Here is an 18,336-nt window from a genome sequence, read left to right on the forward strand (position 1 = left end):
CTTACCATTTTTTTTCATTACATTCCTGAAATTCTTCCCCTAATTTTAACTAAATTATTCTCAAATGAGATATTTTCTATTATCTCCACATCTTTAGTGTTTTAGAAAATGGTAGGTATGAGCTGTGCTGTCAGTAACCATGGCATGCACAGAACACTACTGAAAAGACTTCTGAAGGAATGCATCACAGCAACAATCCCCTATCTTTGACATGTCTTTTGACTTCTTGCCACTATGTTCATCAGGCTATGCTTAGCATCCAAACATTGTCTCGCAAAGAGACAACCTTGTATGGATCATGGATAAAGTCAAGAACAGAGTTAGCATCCATCCTTCCTCTAGGTCCCAGGAGAAGAGATGATCTTTCCTCTCTTCTGCCACTGAGACACTGAGATGCTAGCTCCATCCAGCACAGCACCAAGGGTAAGGGGACACACTCTGCTGATTAAGATTTCCTTAACTCCAGTGAATTATCATAGTCTAGCTCTAGGAAAACCTGCTACCAGCTGCACAGAAGTCCTTACCAGAGGATGGCCCTTTCTGACTCTATCATGGGCCAGTTCTCACTCTTGGAACCATAACATGTAAGTGCCATTTCATCCCATGATCCAACATATCTTTTCAGGAAAAAAAGAAAAACAACCAACCATGCAATAAAGGCTCTGTCAAAAATTAAAGTGCAATCTTTAATTTTTCTAATTCTTTCTAGATCTTTACAGATGGCCTAAGTTATTTAACCACCGCTTCTCAGGAAAGCAAGAGAGAATTCTCTTCAAGAGAATGAAGCACACAAGCAGGAGGAAAAAAAAAAAGTACCAACCAGCTGAACAGTGATACTAAATAAGAACAGGTGGCAAATGTTAGCACAGAAAGCAAGAACTGCAGAAACAGGCTCTTTGAGTACCCAAGTAGGAATGCAAGTAACTTGCAATAACATTCAATTTGCTTTTGTTTCCTAGATTAAGTCAATTGTTCAAGGATAACTAAACCATACTTTTAAAAATTGCCTTGTCCCTCAGTTTCTGAGCAGTAAAAAGAAGCAATTTTCTATCTTTTCTTGTAATAAAAACAAGATACTGTTTAATGTTGTTTCTCTTAAACAATAATGAGACAACTTTATCCTAGTTGTCAGTTCAACTAGGCAGAAATAACAAGCCCACATAACGTATGTATTCTAAGAAGCTTTGTACTCAGCTAATTAGTTTAACTATTGTTTTCACGGTTCATTTAAAAGTTTCACGCTTCATTAAGTAACAATGCATTTTACCACCTCAGAAAAACCTGTAAGTAAAAATACAATTGTCTTTTCAAGGAATAATCTTATTAACTGATATATGCATTTCAAGCATGTCTATCAGACATCATCAAAATCTAAATTTCTGCAATCGAAGTATCTCAAAGCATTATGAGAATCTCCACACAAAACAGGAAACTTTTCTGGCTCAAAAAAAAAAAACCAAAAAAACAAAAAAACAAAAAACCACTTGGAAAGAAAAAAATACAATCTTTTTGACACATGTTAATTGAATCATTTTAAAACTTAATACACTGACCTCTGGTTGTTCCAACTTCATGACAATCAATTCAAACACAAAGTGGTTGTTGTAATTTTTATTTTTTAAAGTCTGCAAGTTAGAAATTCAGGAAGACATGTAAATAAAGCATAAAGAGATTATTCTCTATTATAAAGGTGTGCCTATGTATGTGGAATATGCATTTTCTCAATTCAGAATATATGAAATTATAGTAAATTATTCCTTTAGAATCCACTTGCATGATTTCCATGACTTCTCTGGAAATTTCCTCTACTGTCTTGTTCTATGAAATGGATGATCAATAAAGGCATACAGCAATAATGAAATGACAGCAGTTGTGACATTTTAGATTTCTTAAAAGCTGAAATGTTATTAGATCATGACACAAACAAAGCCTTTCACTTGTCCTTCCACACTTCCCCCTTTGAGTCAATGAGAGCAAGCCCTGGGAAAAATTACATCAACAGCCACAAATACTTAAAATTGGTGCTGTCACTACATGTTTCCACTCTTCTCAAAGCCTTCAATATTCTTCTTCTAATTTTATTATTTAATCAACACAAGTGGTAATTAATTGAAATTTCCCAGGTCCTTTGTTTTTGTGTCCAAAAATAAAAGATTAAAAAAAATTTCATTCTTCCTAGTCAAAGTAAGTCCATCTACCTTTCATAAAGCCAGGGCAGTAACAGGGAGGATTAAAGTCACTCTAATGGCTCAGGTTCTGTAAAGACAACTCCATCCCATGCCTTGAGCTGTCATTTTTGTCAGAACTGATTTCCAGAGAATTATATCTTAATCACAGGTTTGTAAAAAGGATGCTGCTGTGTTAGGATGGTTTGGCATCCCAAGCTGACTACTGAATAAGGTCTGATGTGAAGACACAGGAAACCATTCTGGCAAACCAACAAACTGGTGAGTAGATGGGCTTGTAAGCACTGGAAAGAATTGTTCACAGACAAAGGGATATAAAAAAAGAAAATGTGCTTTTTGCACTGAGTACCTTTGCTATAGGGCAGAAAAACACACAAATATCTTGATGGAGACTGAACTCTTTTTTATAAGCTCACAATCCCAGCTGTACATCTCTCCTCCACACTTCTACAAAATGAAGTGATACTTATATTCACATTAGCTTGATGGAGAGAATGTGCTGTTCGGGTAAGAGTAAAAATGCTCTCGAAAATGATGTAATTTTTTTGAAGACTTAATCCTGTTGACTTTCACTGAAATTAAATTCCCAAGTACAAAAGTCTTTATTTATAAACAAAACCTCACTATATAAGCTGCTTCAATCATTTTTCAAACTCCCATCACACAGAACTTCAGTTATTTTTCTTCATAGAATTTAATGCCTGTTTCCCTAGTATTCTGGTGTGGTTTTCACTGAAAAAAGATTTGAAGTGCCTTGTGTTAATATGAATAGTATATAAATACATATATATAGTTATAAATCACACCTCTTACAAGCAGCTGTAGTTTTTCACCATTCTTGGTACACACACTCAGCTTTACTCTTTGTTGAGCTTCATTTAACAACAACAAATACATTTGCTTTTAAGTAGTTGTGAGATAGATTGCAAGCTGAAGACACAAAATAAAGCCACTTCCATAACACTGCAGAAAAGTAAACTATGCCAATGGAAAAGAGTCAATAACTAGAGAAATAGCTATAACATTTTTTTCTGATATGACTGATTCTCAAGCAACATTAAATAACTAAGTCTGCAAGCAGATATGAATGAATATTGGCAGCCTGTGATGGCAGAATTTTCAGTGCCTAGATGTGGATGGCAGATGTCTACCCTCTCACTCCCTTTCCTTAACAGCACAGGGCCAGAAAGCAGCATGGAAAAGAGATAACAGTTTAAAAAAGAAAGGAAAAGATATGCACAGAAATTTAAAAAAAAAAAAAAAAAGTGGATCTATTCAGTACTGTCCATCAGAAGGCAGATATCCAGCCACTTCCTGGCAAGGAAAGCCTCAATACCCATAGCAGTCACTCAGTAAGACAAATGCCATCAACATGAACGCTCCTGCATCCTCCCTCATTTTCTCAGGTTTTACTGTTGAGAATGACAGTATGTGGCATGAATACCCCTCTTATCAGTTTGAACTGGTTGTCTGGCTGTGTCTCCTCTCAGCTTCTTGTCCATGCTCACACCATTTTTGGGGGCAAGAAATTGGAGAAGTAGCCTTGACATTGCAAGCACTAATCAGAAAGAGTCAAAACATTGTTATGTTATCAACACAGTCTAGCCACACATACAAAATACAGCACTGTATGAGAATGCTATGAGGAAAATTAAATCCATCCTGGCCAAGTCCTGTACACTTGAATAAACCGAAGAGATGTCAGAGGACTACTATGGGAGGGGCAAAAGCATGGGAAACCAGAGGAACAGGCTGGGGAGAGAAAGCATTGCCAAGAGAGTGTCTGGAGTTCAGATATCACTCCAGACTTCAAATTTACTTGTGAATAAATCACTTAAGTCAATGTTAAAAAAGGAATGCTTTCCCTTAGTGATTTTATTTTAAAATGTGTGAGGAAAAAAAGGAACATTAAACACTGGACAGGTATTAAAAATCCAATTATCTAACCAAATAACAGTCACAACATTTCTTAGGTTTTTCATATTGCATTTTAAGAACTGCAAGTCATTAGTTTAGAAAGAAGGGATGCTGTACAGTTTTCAGGAAACAGCAAGAACAACAAATGGAAGTACTTGAAAATAGTGATAGCACAAGGTGTAATGATTTTAAAGTGAAAGAGGGAAGACTTAGATTTGACATTAGGAATAAATTCCTTACTCAGAGGGTAGTGAGGAACTCGAACAAGTTGCCAAAAGAAACTTTGGATGCTCCATTTCTGTAGGCTCCTATGGCCAGGTAGGATAGGACCCTGGTCAGCCTGATCTGAACCGTGTCCATGACAGGGGGTTGGAACTGAATGGTCTACAATATCCCATCCAATCCAAGACTTTCTCTGGTTCCATGATTCTGTATTTTTCTTTCTCTCTGAATAATCACAGAGTCACAGAATCACAAGGTTGGAAAAGACCTGCAAGATCATCTAGTCCAACCACCCTCCCATTCCTATTAGCACCACAAGCCACTAAACGATATCTCGTAGCTCCTCATCCAGGCGCCTCTTGAATAATACTTTAAAAGTAAATGCCTTTTAAAGCACCATTACTGAAAGGTTTTTGTTTTATTTTTTTTTTTAAAACCAGCAGGTGCTCCCTGATTTCCCTTATTTCTCCCTGATAAACCCTAGCAAGGTGGAATCCTTAGGCTTAATCAACTGCAAACTGATATAAGGGTTGCAGGCAGCTCACAGGAGATTCTATTTCTTATGCATTCCCTTTCCAGATATTATATTGACTGAATTGCTACTTCTTTCCCTTCCTTCATCAGGTGGATGTATAGAAAGAGTTTCTTGCCCTAGATGCTTTGAAACAGAGTGACAGGAGTGACCCTCTGCATGAAGAGAAACATAGGGTGGGATGAAAATGTGTGAGATAAATTTCTCATTCCCCAGGAATGAGTAGGGCCTCTACGACAACCTGTTGCTCTCTGGGCTGTTCCAGGAGCACTTCACCTCCACTCCAAGGATATGGAGATAAGCAGTAAGGCAACAATCTGTCCTAACCAATTTTCAAGGAGCCAAAAGCTAGGACAGTAACCATCTCACAGATACACAGCGAATCTTCAAAGAGAAGAGTAAGCCAGCAAGCAAAGAATACTTCAAACAGCTGCTCAAAGACCCTGCAATGAATCATGGAATCATTAAGATTGCAAGAGACCTCTGAGATCATTAAATTCAACCATCATCACCATGCCCACTAACCATGTCTCTCAGTGCCACATCTTCACTGTTCTTGAAGACCTCAAGGGATGGTGACTCTCCCACCTCTCTGAGCAGCCTATTTGAGAGCCTCATCACTCTGAGTGGAAGAATTTCCTAGCATCCAACTTGAATCTCCCACAGTGCAACTCAAAGCCATTATCTAATGTCCTATCATTGTTATCTGGCAGAAGAGGCCAACCTCCACTTCACTATATCCTCCTTCTTCAGGTCACTGTCAAGGGCAATGAAGTGTCCCCTGAGCCTTCTCTTCATCAGACTAAATACTCCCTGTTTCCTGAGCTGCTCCTTATAAGATTTGCATTTCAGATCCTTTTCAGCTTCACTATCCTTCTCTGGGCATGCTCCAAGGCTTCAGTATCTTTCCTGTAGCGAGGAGCCTGAATATCATATTTTAGTCCTTGCTTTTGGTTTTGTGGTGGCCAAACTGATGCAGCAATATCTTAGGCTTCCTATTATTTTTCTAAATGCAACACAAGTCTCATAAAACTATATACAAGTTTAAGTTGTTTTGATGTTCTGTTATGCTTTCCCAAAAACAGCATGCATAAAAACACCTTTGCCATCCATCTTTGTACAATTAAGAAATGTACAGTTAGAACAATAGCATGGTTAGGATGGTATTTTACAAGTTGATAGAAAGATTATCATAGTGGACAGAGACAGTCAAAAATGAAGTACTCAGCCATGTCCTAGGCTCACAGTAGAAAACTCCAAAAGGAGAGATCTCCAGAAAGGGACCCTTCTCCAGTGGCGGTCAACCCTTAAATGGGGACTAGGAGAGGTACAGCCAGGCTTCACCATTTTCAGTCACGCAGGTGAATTGCCTTCACCTGTGCTCCCATGGCTGACTCAGTCCTTGCCTCAGGTGATCAATTAGTGGTTCACACTCAGTGACTCAACAGTTCTCATACAAGCTTGCAGCAGAATTCTGCCAGGTACGTATGCCAACTAGATATTTTTCCTTTTGGTAGCTGCTCCTGACTATCCTTGGGATCAGAAAAGAAATCTAATCACTGAGACTGTCCTGTCTAACCTGCAAGATAACTCCTTAGTCTCCCAGGTGAACAGGCAGGAAGCATATATCCTGAGACTGTGACTCTCAGCTTCAAATGGCTTAGCAACAATTAGAGATATTCCAAAGTCAACAAACATTGAAAAAAAAAAAAGTCAACAATGTCAACAAACAAAAGGTGGTTAGATCCTTTTACAATTTCTCCTATCATGAGAAGATAGGAGATATTGAAACAAAGAAATCCTCACATAGGACTCAGGCATCCAATTTAAAAGAATTATTTTAATGACCTGAGGGTAAAGATCTATTCAAATAGCTGAATTTGACAACTAACGAACATATAGTTCAGTATGAGATTAAGGAATTCATGACAAAAGGAATCATGTGGAAAAAATCTGCTCATGATTTCTTTTCGTGTTTTGCAATATTTATTTATTTATTTTTAATCCAAAAGCCTATTGGTTCTTTCTGGTTTAACAGTGTTACACATTCTCTTAATCTCCCCAGAAATCAAGAGTTCATTTTTCTCAGGCTTGAACCACCCAAAACGATAAAAGAAGAATTGTAGAAGGAAAATTTTAAAGTGATTTTTTGTTCATTTTCAGTGTTTCCACATCCAATACCTTATGTACAGCATTACAAAAGCAGGCTAACTCAAAGAGTATTTCTAATCAAGAATTTGAATGAACTTTTTCTTGTACTGTCAGAGATCTCTCAATTCTATTTATAAATCAACACTGTGAAATAAAATATAATTGCTGAAAACATTTGTTGAAAAAAATTCATATCACATTTAATATACTGTTTACTGCAGTAAAACATTAGGTTATAAAATACCCTCTTCCTAAAAATGTGTACACATTTTCATATACAACTTTTTCTCCATGTTTCTGCTGAGTTACTCACCATACATGGAAGATACTAGAGCAAAGCTCTCTGTGCATACAGTGGCACTTGATATTTATCAACATTTCAAACCATAGAACCATCTATAAAAAGTCCCTGTGTATACTTTCTTCTCACTGTCAAACTCAGAGTGACTGGTGAAGGTACCAGGAAGACCGTGCTTGTCCTCTCCCCAAAACATCAGCCATGCTGTCTGAAACACTAGAATCACTTGGTATTTCTCTTCCCTTACCTGCCAACAGCAGGTGTAAGAAAGGTAACTTAAGAAGGAACTTGACATGGAGAGCCACATGTGTGAGCTGATGAGTCTGGACTCACGAAGGACATATAGCCATGCAGCACACTACATGCCTGTAAGGACTGACTCACTGTGGACAAGACACTGGTGGACCGAATGGGCTTCTTAGCAATCCTATGCTTCCAAAAGAGTTTTTTTTTACGTGGTTCTAGTTCTTGCAGGCAAACATTAGCATTGTTCTGGCAATTCTCTAGAGTGACAAAGTATTCACAGCAAACCATTTACAGACAATGGACAAAAAAAAAGAACTCTGAAAAAAAAAAAAAAAGAAAAAAAGAAAAAAAAGCACAAAAAAACCCACACACAAAAAAACCTTAGAGATGCAGATCTGCTTATGGTGAGCTCATTCCTAATTTATTTATGTGAAAACTCAAAAGTTGGCATTCACAAAATCTTTGTATGGTAGTTAACAATCAACTTATCAATACACATTTAAAAACCACAAATAGCTTTACACAGCTTTATACGGTGCCAGCAATAGCAAAGCAGTCTACAGTATTTGTATATTTAACTACATATGAACAAATTATGCAACCAGGTAATCTTTGTACAGTGCTCTAGCGTATAAAAATATTTCTTATTACAAGGGTTGCTCATGTTCCTCAACATTAGAAGGATGAAATCTAAGTGTTTTAGCTGCTCCCTCTACTGCAGATCTGCAAGAACCTAGCTCAAGGTGATCACTGGAGTTTATAACTTTGTACCTAGAAAAACTTGATCAATCTAGCACCTACTTAGAGCAGTTCTCAGTGGCACCTGAGAACAAACTTATTTCACATCTTTACTGCTGTCCCTGCCCTTGTGTGTAAAGTGAAATTTCCAAAAGTGATAAAGTTTCATTTCATTTCCTTACGCTACTCCCAGACCTCAGGATCATTCTGAGTGATAGAACTGCTGAGTGTCTCTGGAAATGCCACTTAAAAAATGGGTCTAAGCAGCAAATTCAAACTCACTGTCATGTGTTTTTAAGCTTCACTTTCCTGAGGAGCTTTTGTGAGAACACCAGAAACAACAGAAATTCAATGATTTCTAGATGCATTACAATCCCTTCCACTGTAAGTGGTAAATAATTTCTTTTAACGCTGAATTGGTCGTGCTTTTTACAACCAATATTTACAAGGAATAAACCAAGTAAACGTTGTCTTTTCTTTTTTTTCTCTCTTAAGGTAAAGGTTCTACACTGAGTTCTATTGCCTTTTTGCCTTCTAAGATAGTATCATCCTTGTCTTCTGATAGCTACAGATGCTTTGGAGTGTAGTAAGCTGGGTCTGTGCATTTTGTTTCCACTTTAATGTACAAGGCTGTAAGACTGTAAAAATTTGTATATCAAAGCAACAACAATAAGATGCAACATATAGTACTAAACTAACACATCTATATAGTTTTCAGTGTCAAACCGATGAAAAACAAACAGTGCAGCAAAACTGGTCATGTGGTGTTTGGTCTAGAGAAAGCCAGAGAAGTACAGACAGTACAGAAAACAAAGTAATAAAAACTGCATCTTCCTGGTGCAATCTGTGAGCCCTGAGATACAATCCCTCACAGGTCTCTCACTGAGGAAGAGCATTTCTGCAAAACTGCTATAGTAATCCAAATGTCATTTACACAGACTTGGTCCCTAGTAGTCCCCCTTGCTGGTAGCAGGGCAATCAGCAGCATATTCTCTTTGTCCTGTTGGTAGAATTATTTTGCAGGTGAATAAACTCAGGGCACATATACCTCATTCTCCCTCCCTCTACATGAGCCCCTTCATACACCACTAGCTCTGATATTCAAATGAATTTCAATCAGTTTTGGTCTTACTAGAAGTAAATGGTAAAGTAATAAAAGACACTGCATGGAAAAAACAAACAAACAAGCAAACATTAGCTTCTTGTGCAAGAAAAGGACTTTAATTAGACAACGCACATGTTGTTCCATCTGCAATGTATCTGTGTCTTTCTGTAGTCTTTGGTATTACTAGAAGTAAATGGTAAAGTAGTAAAAGACACTGCATAGAAAAACAAACAAACAAACATTATCTTCTTGTGCAAGAAAAGCACTTCAATTAGACAACACATGTTGTTACATCTGCACTGTATCTGTGTCTTTCTGTAGCTATATGTAAACTTTGTATTTTTAACTTCAGAACAATGCTGCTTTTTGTGAGTGCTGTCACAGTAGTCCTTCATCACCCATCTAAAGAAACTGCAGACTGAGGGAGAATTTGAACAATGGTTTTGAAATTCCAAAAACAAAAACAAAGGTAGCAATGACAGAGAAATACCAGAGTACAGTGAGGACAGGAGAAGATAGAATCACAGAATCACAGAATTGTAGGGGTTGGAAGGGACCTCCTGAGATCATCGAGTCCAACCCCCCTGCCAAAGCAGGTTCCCTACAGCAGGTCGCACAGGTAGACTGGAAGGGAAAAAAAAAAACATAACAACAACAACAACAAAAACAACTATGAATGGGAGATTAAAAACTGCCCTCTGTCTCATTTGATTTCACTACATCTGTTAAGGGCCACTTCCCCAGAAAAGCTTATGACTTATACAGCCAGTTTGTGGGAAGCAATGAGCACTAGTCTGTGTCTTTACAGAGTCACTCTGCCTGCCACAGGCACTGACTCTGAGGTGACACACCTCACTCTCGCCTGGAATTCACCCTGCACACATAACAACAAACAAAGAATCGTGTTCTCAGAGTTTGAATGGGACTCAGCAGCATCTGGAAAATGTTTATTAACACACACAGTCCAGGTATATTTCAGATGAAAAGAAATAAAGTGAAGGCATTAGGCAGATGATTGAGAGGTATGGCCATAGGCACAGTACAACTATTACAGAACTTCTGTAATTTTCAGCTAACAGCAGCAGATTGAAGAAGATAAAGTATTAACAATGACAATGAGTCTCTTGGAGAGGAATAGATACTAAGAAAACAGTTGGACTGGGAAACCAGTCATGGCATAATGTGGTACTGCAATGCAAACAAAACAAAACAAACAAACAAACAACAACAAAACAATAAAATAGCTGTGTGTTTTTCACTTCTTCAATTTTATCACTCAAACAGCGGGAATCAGTGGATTCTATTTTTCCAGCCACAAGTTAGCTACACTGTTTGATTCACTTGTACTTACGAATGAAGTAGGTTTGTGTCTTGTGTTTTGAATTTGTGTTGAGTAACTGTGTCCACATACATTTAAGATCTGTGCATACATGGCACATAATAATAATATGTCCTCTGCGCGAAGAGGCATAGCTCTGTTGAAGAGTTACCAAAGGGGCACCACAAAAATGTTCTAAGGGATAGAACACCTCTCCTATGAGGAAAGAGCTGGGGCTGTTCAGACTGAAGAAGAGAAGGCCCCGGGTTGAACTGATAGCAGCCTTTCACTATCTAAAGGGGAATATGGGAGCTGCAGAAAAAAATAGGGTAAGATTCTTCCGCAGGGACCCTGTGGTGATAGGACACAGGGAAATTGTTTCAAGCTTAAAGAGTATTGATTTATGTTAGGTATAAGGAAGAAACATTTCTTCCTTATATTGTGTTGAAGCACTGGAACAGGTTGCTCAGACATGTGGTGGATGCTTCATCACTGAAGACTTTCAAGGTCAGGCTGGACAAAGCTCTGAGGAGCCTGATTGAGTTGTGGATTCACTCCCCTGTGTTCATTGCAGGGGAGCTGGACTAGAAGACCTGTAAAGGTCCCTTCCAACTCTGTGGACTCTATGATTCTATGATAATACTATAAACATAAGAGTATTGATCAGAAAAGTGGATGTGAAAGGTTATTAGGAAAATATAACTCTAAATCCTACCATAGTGTATTAGGAGAGCAATTCAATTTCCTTAATGAAGTGACTGGAATACTGGATTGCATCGTTTGCAAAAAATCATTTAAATACAATTGACTGAAAAAATCAATGCTGACTTTTTTTTCAACAACTCAAAATAATATTTATGAAACGTTTGCAGTTGCTGGTCTTCAACACCTCAATATTTCACTTTTGAAGAGATTGTTTTTCCTGTTCTAAAGCAATCAGGGGCTTTCTAGAACTTTAGAGAGAAGACATGAAAAAAAAAATTTCTGTAAGCTCTTTTTCTCTTATCCTTTAAAGCTACTCTTATTCTTTAGTAAGTGATTCCTCTTTGGCAGCTTATACACAGACTTAATTAACTTTCTTTCAACATTATATACACTACAGTAATTTTTAAAAAAAAGTATCCTAAGAAGAATATCATGTTATGAAATATAACAGGAATCAAAGAGCAGTAAAACTCTAAAATTTCTAACAAAAATTTCTCCTATGCTCACTACACTTCACAGAAATACTCTGCACAGATGTATTTTTCCAGATTCTATAGAAGTTTAGCATTTTCTAATAAAACTTCTGTGACTTCTCTCCAAAGGTAAAACAAGCTGTTACAACACTCTTGAAATCTAAACTTCAGCTTCACTTTTTGACAGAAGGAAGTTGTTACCATCTAGTGGAAATGTCCTTCTGGCTGCACAGACCCTTTCACCTTTTTATAGAAGTTAATTGAGGAGCTCTCTGGAATAGAGAAGAATCCAAGGCTGGAGTCAGAGATCGTTTACAGAATATTTTCTGTTAAAAGAAGACACAACCTCTCACTGGTAGACACAAACATGTAAAAAGATCTTCCCAGTTCATATTTTTGGGTATCTCTCAGCTAGTGCTGGAGCTCATCTTTCCACTTGCAAGGTTTTGTGCAGATTCACCAGCACCAAACGGCTACTCTCTTCTGTGCAATACAATTTCTTAGTAATGTAGTTATCTGCAACTGCAGCCATCTTCTGCAGAATGCACACAGGATTATTTATTTCCTTCTTCTGAGAGGAAGACCTGTGCATTATGCTTTGAGCTTGATGGCTGAGAATATAAGTCTATTTTTACCCTCACAAATGTCAGCATACAACTGGAAAATTTACAAGTCAAAAGATATTCTTCCTAATTTACAGAATATTAAAATTAAAATCTATAAAAACAGCTTCAGTACACGTGCAGGTTCATAAATCTGAATGCATACTTACAGCCAGTACAATTGAACAAGGACTTGGTAAAAGCTATAATCAAGAGCCATGTTTGTAACCAACATACATCTATAGATGAATTACTACTGAATTAAAATTCAGTTCTAGTTTCTTTTAATATACTGATAATTTCATCTTTTGTGGTCCATGCTACGATCCTTTTCTTTCATTAGCACTTCAATTTACAGAGATTTCCACAGTACAGTATTTTGCAAGTAAGAGGGACCTGAATCTGTCACTACGATACTTTCCATATCAACTAACAGTTATTTCTGTCAGAGGCAAAATTTAAAAACAAGAACTATTTAAACATTTTATCATACTCAAGTCATCATTGGAATTGGTGTGTTTCACCTGTTTATTTTCCCACAAGTGAAATAGAGAAAGTTCTTTCAAGCCCCATGTTTTAGTTTCTCCACCTCAGAGAATTACAACTTACTATAATTCTTCTTCACATGTGGCAGTTTTCCATCAGTGGTGTTTGACGTAACTTGCAAGGGTTGAGCGGCAGGAAAGTATGACAATTGCAGAGGAGATTTAAGAGGACAAGACAGGGTTATCTGAGGCACAACATGGAGTGCACAAGCATGCTGGTTTCTAGAATGGCTTTGTGGCAGAGTAGACATGAAGAGAAACAGACAGAACTAGGGACATGCTAGGGACAATAGGACTTCTCCACCCTCCTGGTGGGGAAAGGTAGCCCTTGTTCACAAGTAGAGAGGGAGCTGTGTGATATGGAAATGGGTAGAATGTTTTCAAATTGCTGATTAAGCCCATAATCTGTTTTATTTGCTTTTCAGGTATTTACTGGAGCAGATGAAAAGCTGTTCCACCTTTCAAACTACTGGTAAGCTTAGCATTCCAGTAAGGCATCTTAATTAATTTCCGCACAGAACTTGCCATGTGATCACTGAAAGTTTCAAAGCACTCATCCACTTCCATGCTTAGCAAGAAAATTATTTTTCTTTTGTGAGAAAAGAATTCAAAACAACCATAGGAAAAAATGGAAAAGAAAAAAAAAGAGATACTGGTCCTAAACAGGATTCCAGGCAAAGTCAGCAGTTTGACTATTAACTGCACGGAACAATTTTATAAAACAAATGCTGCCCATCATCATTCAAGATAACAGTTCAAAAACTGAGTGTTTCACAGAGCTGTGAATACCATCTAGTTAGTGTGATCACAGATGAAGGAATAGATATGAGTAGGCACATTTGTGGAAACACGGTTTCTTTATTCTCATTACCTCTCCTGCATTTCTAAAATGTATCCTGTGATAAAAAAGTCTTTCATATTGACTACTTTGCTCCTTATCTCACATTCAGATCCAAACAAATGTGGTTATATATCAACTAATTTCACTGGAACCAATCAGGATGCAAGAAACAATATTCCCATCACATGAATACCATTATTTTCTATGAGAGCCACTCATGGCTCAGGGTGGAAATTGTCACATTCCCTTATGAGCACAAATGATGCGTTCAAAAGCAAATAGTTTTCATATGGAAATTGGAAGAGTAACCAGATTTGGCAGCAACAAGAAAATCAGATGAGAAAGTATCTGCAAGATGCAAAAGCTCCCAGTGCCATAGGAAGCCAATACTGAAATGTATTTTAGATTATGGAGGACAACAAGAAGTCTTGGTACAGATAGGTAGACAAAAAACACCTCACAGCTCCAGGACAGGTGAAGAAGCAGGCAGCAGCACTAATCTTCCCACTACTCAAGAGTCATCTAGGAGGTATGCACAGGATAACAAAAGTAGTCTTCCAGCAGGCCTTCAGGTCCTAACATTAACAGCAATTCTTTTAAATTACAAAAGATATTTCAGACATTCTTCCTTCTTCAAAAGCCAACAGCTTTTCAAAAGCCTTACAGCTAAAACCTTAAACAACCGTATAAGCAGTCTTCTCTTATTGTCACAAGTATCACAACAGTAAGAAAAAACAGTATGGACTGTTTAGAAGATACAATTCACTGATTAAATGACAGCAACGTTGGGTCAGTAGATTAAAAAAACCCAAACATTTAATTTGAGAGTACTGATTAATGACAAACCAACTACATAATAAGAGTTAGCTGGAATTTGAAAGCCAAATGCAGACTTATAAACAGATGTTCAAATAGCAGTATGTAATAAATGTAAGTTTAATCTAGATCAAATATTGCTGCTGCTGAACTCTTGACTTATCCTTTGAAATAAGCCATTGAAAACACTTAAGAAGGATTGAATGAGAATACTACAATGTGTTTTATATAATTAAGCTATACTTAGTTGCCAAAGTAAACTTCACATTGATAATGTCTGCAAAGTTGATGACCATCTGTCATGTTATACTGGTGTTTGAATAAAGCATGAGTCATAAATCCAGGCAAATATTAAAAGCTATTGTGGGTTTTCTCAAGTGCCTGATAGTATTTTCTTTCCATGTTTAAGTAAAAATGACTAAATGATACACAGAGATCTGTGTATCTGTGATTTTTTTTATTTTTTTATTTTTCCAAACCCATCGGTGGTTCAGCCACTTGGTTTTGGATATTTCCAAGCCATGATAAATGGCTTCATGATAAATTTCTTTTCATTCCGGAGCCTTTCCAGTCAAGACCAAGTTGCAAAGGACTGAAAAGGACTGGGCAGTGGACACACAAGCTCCTGTACTTGTTGCAAGCAAGGAGTCCATGTGAGACCCCGTGGGAGATATGCACACACGTTTTGATTGCTCTTTTTACTCTCATATTCCTCTTTTCAATAAGTTAACTCCAGTTGTTGCCCTAATTTTTTAAATGGCTTTATTTAAGAAACTTACCTTAAGTTTAGGCATATCTATGTTATAATGGCCAGCCAGCATTCTCCATCAATTGATATTAACAGTTGTTACCTGTTAACAACCAGGGAAGTGAATCAGACACTGCATGGAGATGACAGTTCTGAAACCTTGTTGGGACTATTCAGAAGAGCTATATACCACAAAGGTATAACAGACTCGGAAAATTCTGTCAAATTCAATCATTTACTTTGTTACTATTATCTTGAACTAGTTAAAAAGTGCCAAAGAACATTTGGGAAGAAAAGTGAATTTAAAGCCTGCCATTTACAATTTGCAAGCTTGTCAGTGTTCTTTTGTCACACTGCTGGTTTTTATCTATTGTTAAATATTTCAGGGAGGAAGTTTTAGTATTGCATATTAATTCTGTGCAACTAGATTGTGTATAGAACTGTTTCCAAATACAATACAGGAATCATCCTTTTTTTTTTTTTTTTTTTTTTTTTTTTTTTTTTTTTTTTTTTCCTAAAAGCAGAAAAGACTTTTCTGCAGATGAAACAATACTAGTTACATTGCACTATTGTAACTACACTCTAGAAATAGCACTATCCCACTACTGTGTATTGGAGATCCTAAAACAGTTTCATCTGCCTGGAGTAAAGTTTGGTATCTCTTTAAGGATCTAAATCCACAGAATCATAAAATTATAGAATAGCTTGGGTTGGAAAGGATCTCAAAGATCATCTAGTTCCAACTCTAAGGATTCTATGATTCTAAAACCAAAAAACAAAAATGGCTTCTATATATAAGCAGTGTATTTGTGTTGGAAAACAACACTATATTATAAAAATATATACATGCCATTGCTCAAGTTTTGCCAACGTGTGAAATTTTGAGCAATCATGCTGGTACACATGCAGCTTGAATGTCATTTGCATGCAAACAGCAGTACATTTGCAGAGCAACATTTTAATCTGAGACCTAGCTCATTTCAGAAAATTTCTTTGCAATGGTTTAGGGATACTTCTGGACAGAGGATGACAAAATGCTCAAAAAACCAGGACTACATCAATGAACCCTGTGGCAAGTTCAAGTGACCAATCAAAGAAGCAAGCAACTTTCATTATTTCAGAAGCTTTCAGTAACTGATTAATTGGTCTAATTTCTCCTGAAGGTCAGCCTCTAGAAATGTCATGTATAAAAATGTACAGCAGGCATGTCCAACCTGCAGCCCAGCACAGCTCATCCTGTGGCTGCCCTTTGCCCTGTGCCACCATGATGGTTGCTCCACACTACTGAGTGGCCCAGCCCACTCCAGGCACACACTTGCCTCTCAGCAACAACATAACATTGGTGGGCTACAAAGATTGTTTCAGCTGAAAACAGGACATAGAGAGGGTGCAGGTGCATTGTTAACTCCACCCCTTGCACCTGCCACACATCCTCAGTCGCATTAAAACCTGCAAGTACTATACATTATGTGCAATTATGCTGAGTAAAGCGCAGTGATTGCTGATAATACTATTTCAACTTACTTATGCTGTCTCACAAGAGAACAGAACTCAAAAAAACCAAAAATCTTGGATGAAGGAAGGGTGTTCAATGAAAGATGAACACGAGTACTTTCTTTTGTGTTAAACAATATGGCTCTATGCTTAATTTGTAAGGAAACGGCATCAGTTTTCAAAGGTCATAACTTGAAAAGACATCATATGGCAAAACATGCTGCCCAATTGGAAGAATTTCATGAAATGTTTTTTAAAGTCAAAATAGTGAAACCAGAAAAAGTCTGTCACCTCAAAAAATTTTTTTAAAACTCAAAAGAACTCAATTACAAATATGAGTAGTGAATTTGATTGCAAAAACGCAATGTATTGTTACATTATTAAGCAATGCATGGGAAGTGTCGGAGATATTATTTGTTCTGATTAAGAAAAAAATAATGAATTTGTTGAAAACCAGTTTGATTCACCAGACTATAGCCAGACGAACTGAAGAAATGGGAAAAACTGTCAAAAGAAGTTTGGAGAGGAAAGCTGCTAATTTTGAATTTTGTGCTTTGGTGATAGATGAAAGTACTGATGCTACAGATGTGGCTCAACTAGTGACTTTTACTGGAGATACTGCTAACAAATATAGCATCACTGAAGAAATGGCTTTTCGGTGCCATTAAAAGACATAACTAAATCTCTTGATTTGTACGAAGCAGTAAAAACTACAATAAAGTGATTTTCTTTAACTTCTGTCAACATATCTGGTACAGCTATTGATGGCATTGTGGCAAGGGTTGGTAAGAAAGAATGACTTATAAAATTAATGGAAGACAATGCTATTGCTTCAGGCAGCTCACATTTGATTAAACATCACTGCATTGCGCATCATGAAATTTATGTGCAAAAGCTTTAAACATTGATAATGTCATGCAAATTGTCACCAAAGCTGTAAATTTCATAAAGTAAAATTAACAGAACCATTACAAATTCCAGGAGTTCCTTAAAAGTATAGATGTTGATTATAAGGACATAATTTACTTTTCTGAAGTAAGGTGGCTAAGTTGGGGTAGAATGCTAAAAATATTTTATGAATGAAATCAAGTCATTTATAGAATCAAAAGTAAACATTGTGTCAGAACATAAAGATGAAAAGCACTTTTGGTGGATTTGACCAGTCATTTAAGAGTGAAACAAGTGTCTTCAAGATGAAAATCAACTTATGTACGCTATGTTTCAGACCATAACAGTGTTCAAAATCAAACTTAAATTATAGCAGGCTCTAGTTATGACAAATAATTTTATGCATCCTGATACACTGTCTAAACACAGTCCTGTGAACACCAAAGATACGCAGCTTCTCTTTCCAGTTTCAAGATTGTAAGAAAAAATCTTTTTTTTGCTATATTTGCAA

The 18,336-nt window shown here is 37.0% G+C and overlaps 1 protein-coding gene across 8 annotated transcripts in view; it reads right to left on the reverse strand.

Annotated features, from left to right (window-relative positions):
- GLIS3 (GLIS family zinc finger 3) overlaps positions 1 to 18,336 on the reverse strand; it is a 158,050-nt gene that overhangs the window by 121,703 nt on the left and 18,011 nt on the right. The window contains exon 2 of one of the 8 annotated variants that reach the window (XM_048931505.1): positions 15,475 to 15,546. The exons of the other annotated variants lie outside the window; for them this stretch is intronic. The gene's annotated coding sequence lies outside the window, so the exon portion shown is untranslated. The remainder of the gene's footprint in view (positions 1 to 15,474; positions 15,547 to 18,336) is intronic. 8 annotated transcript variants of the gene reach the window in all.

The sequence above is a fragment of the Lagopus muta genome, chromosome Z, assembly GCF_023343835.1.
Source record: "Lagopus muta isolate bLagMut1 chromosome Z, bLagMut1 primary, whole genome shotgun sequence".
In the NCBI taxonomy this organism is placed as follows: Eukaryota; Metazoa; Chordata; class Aves; order Galliformes; family Phasianidae; genus Lagopus; species Lagopus muta.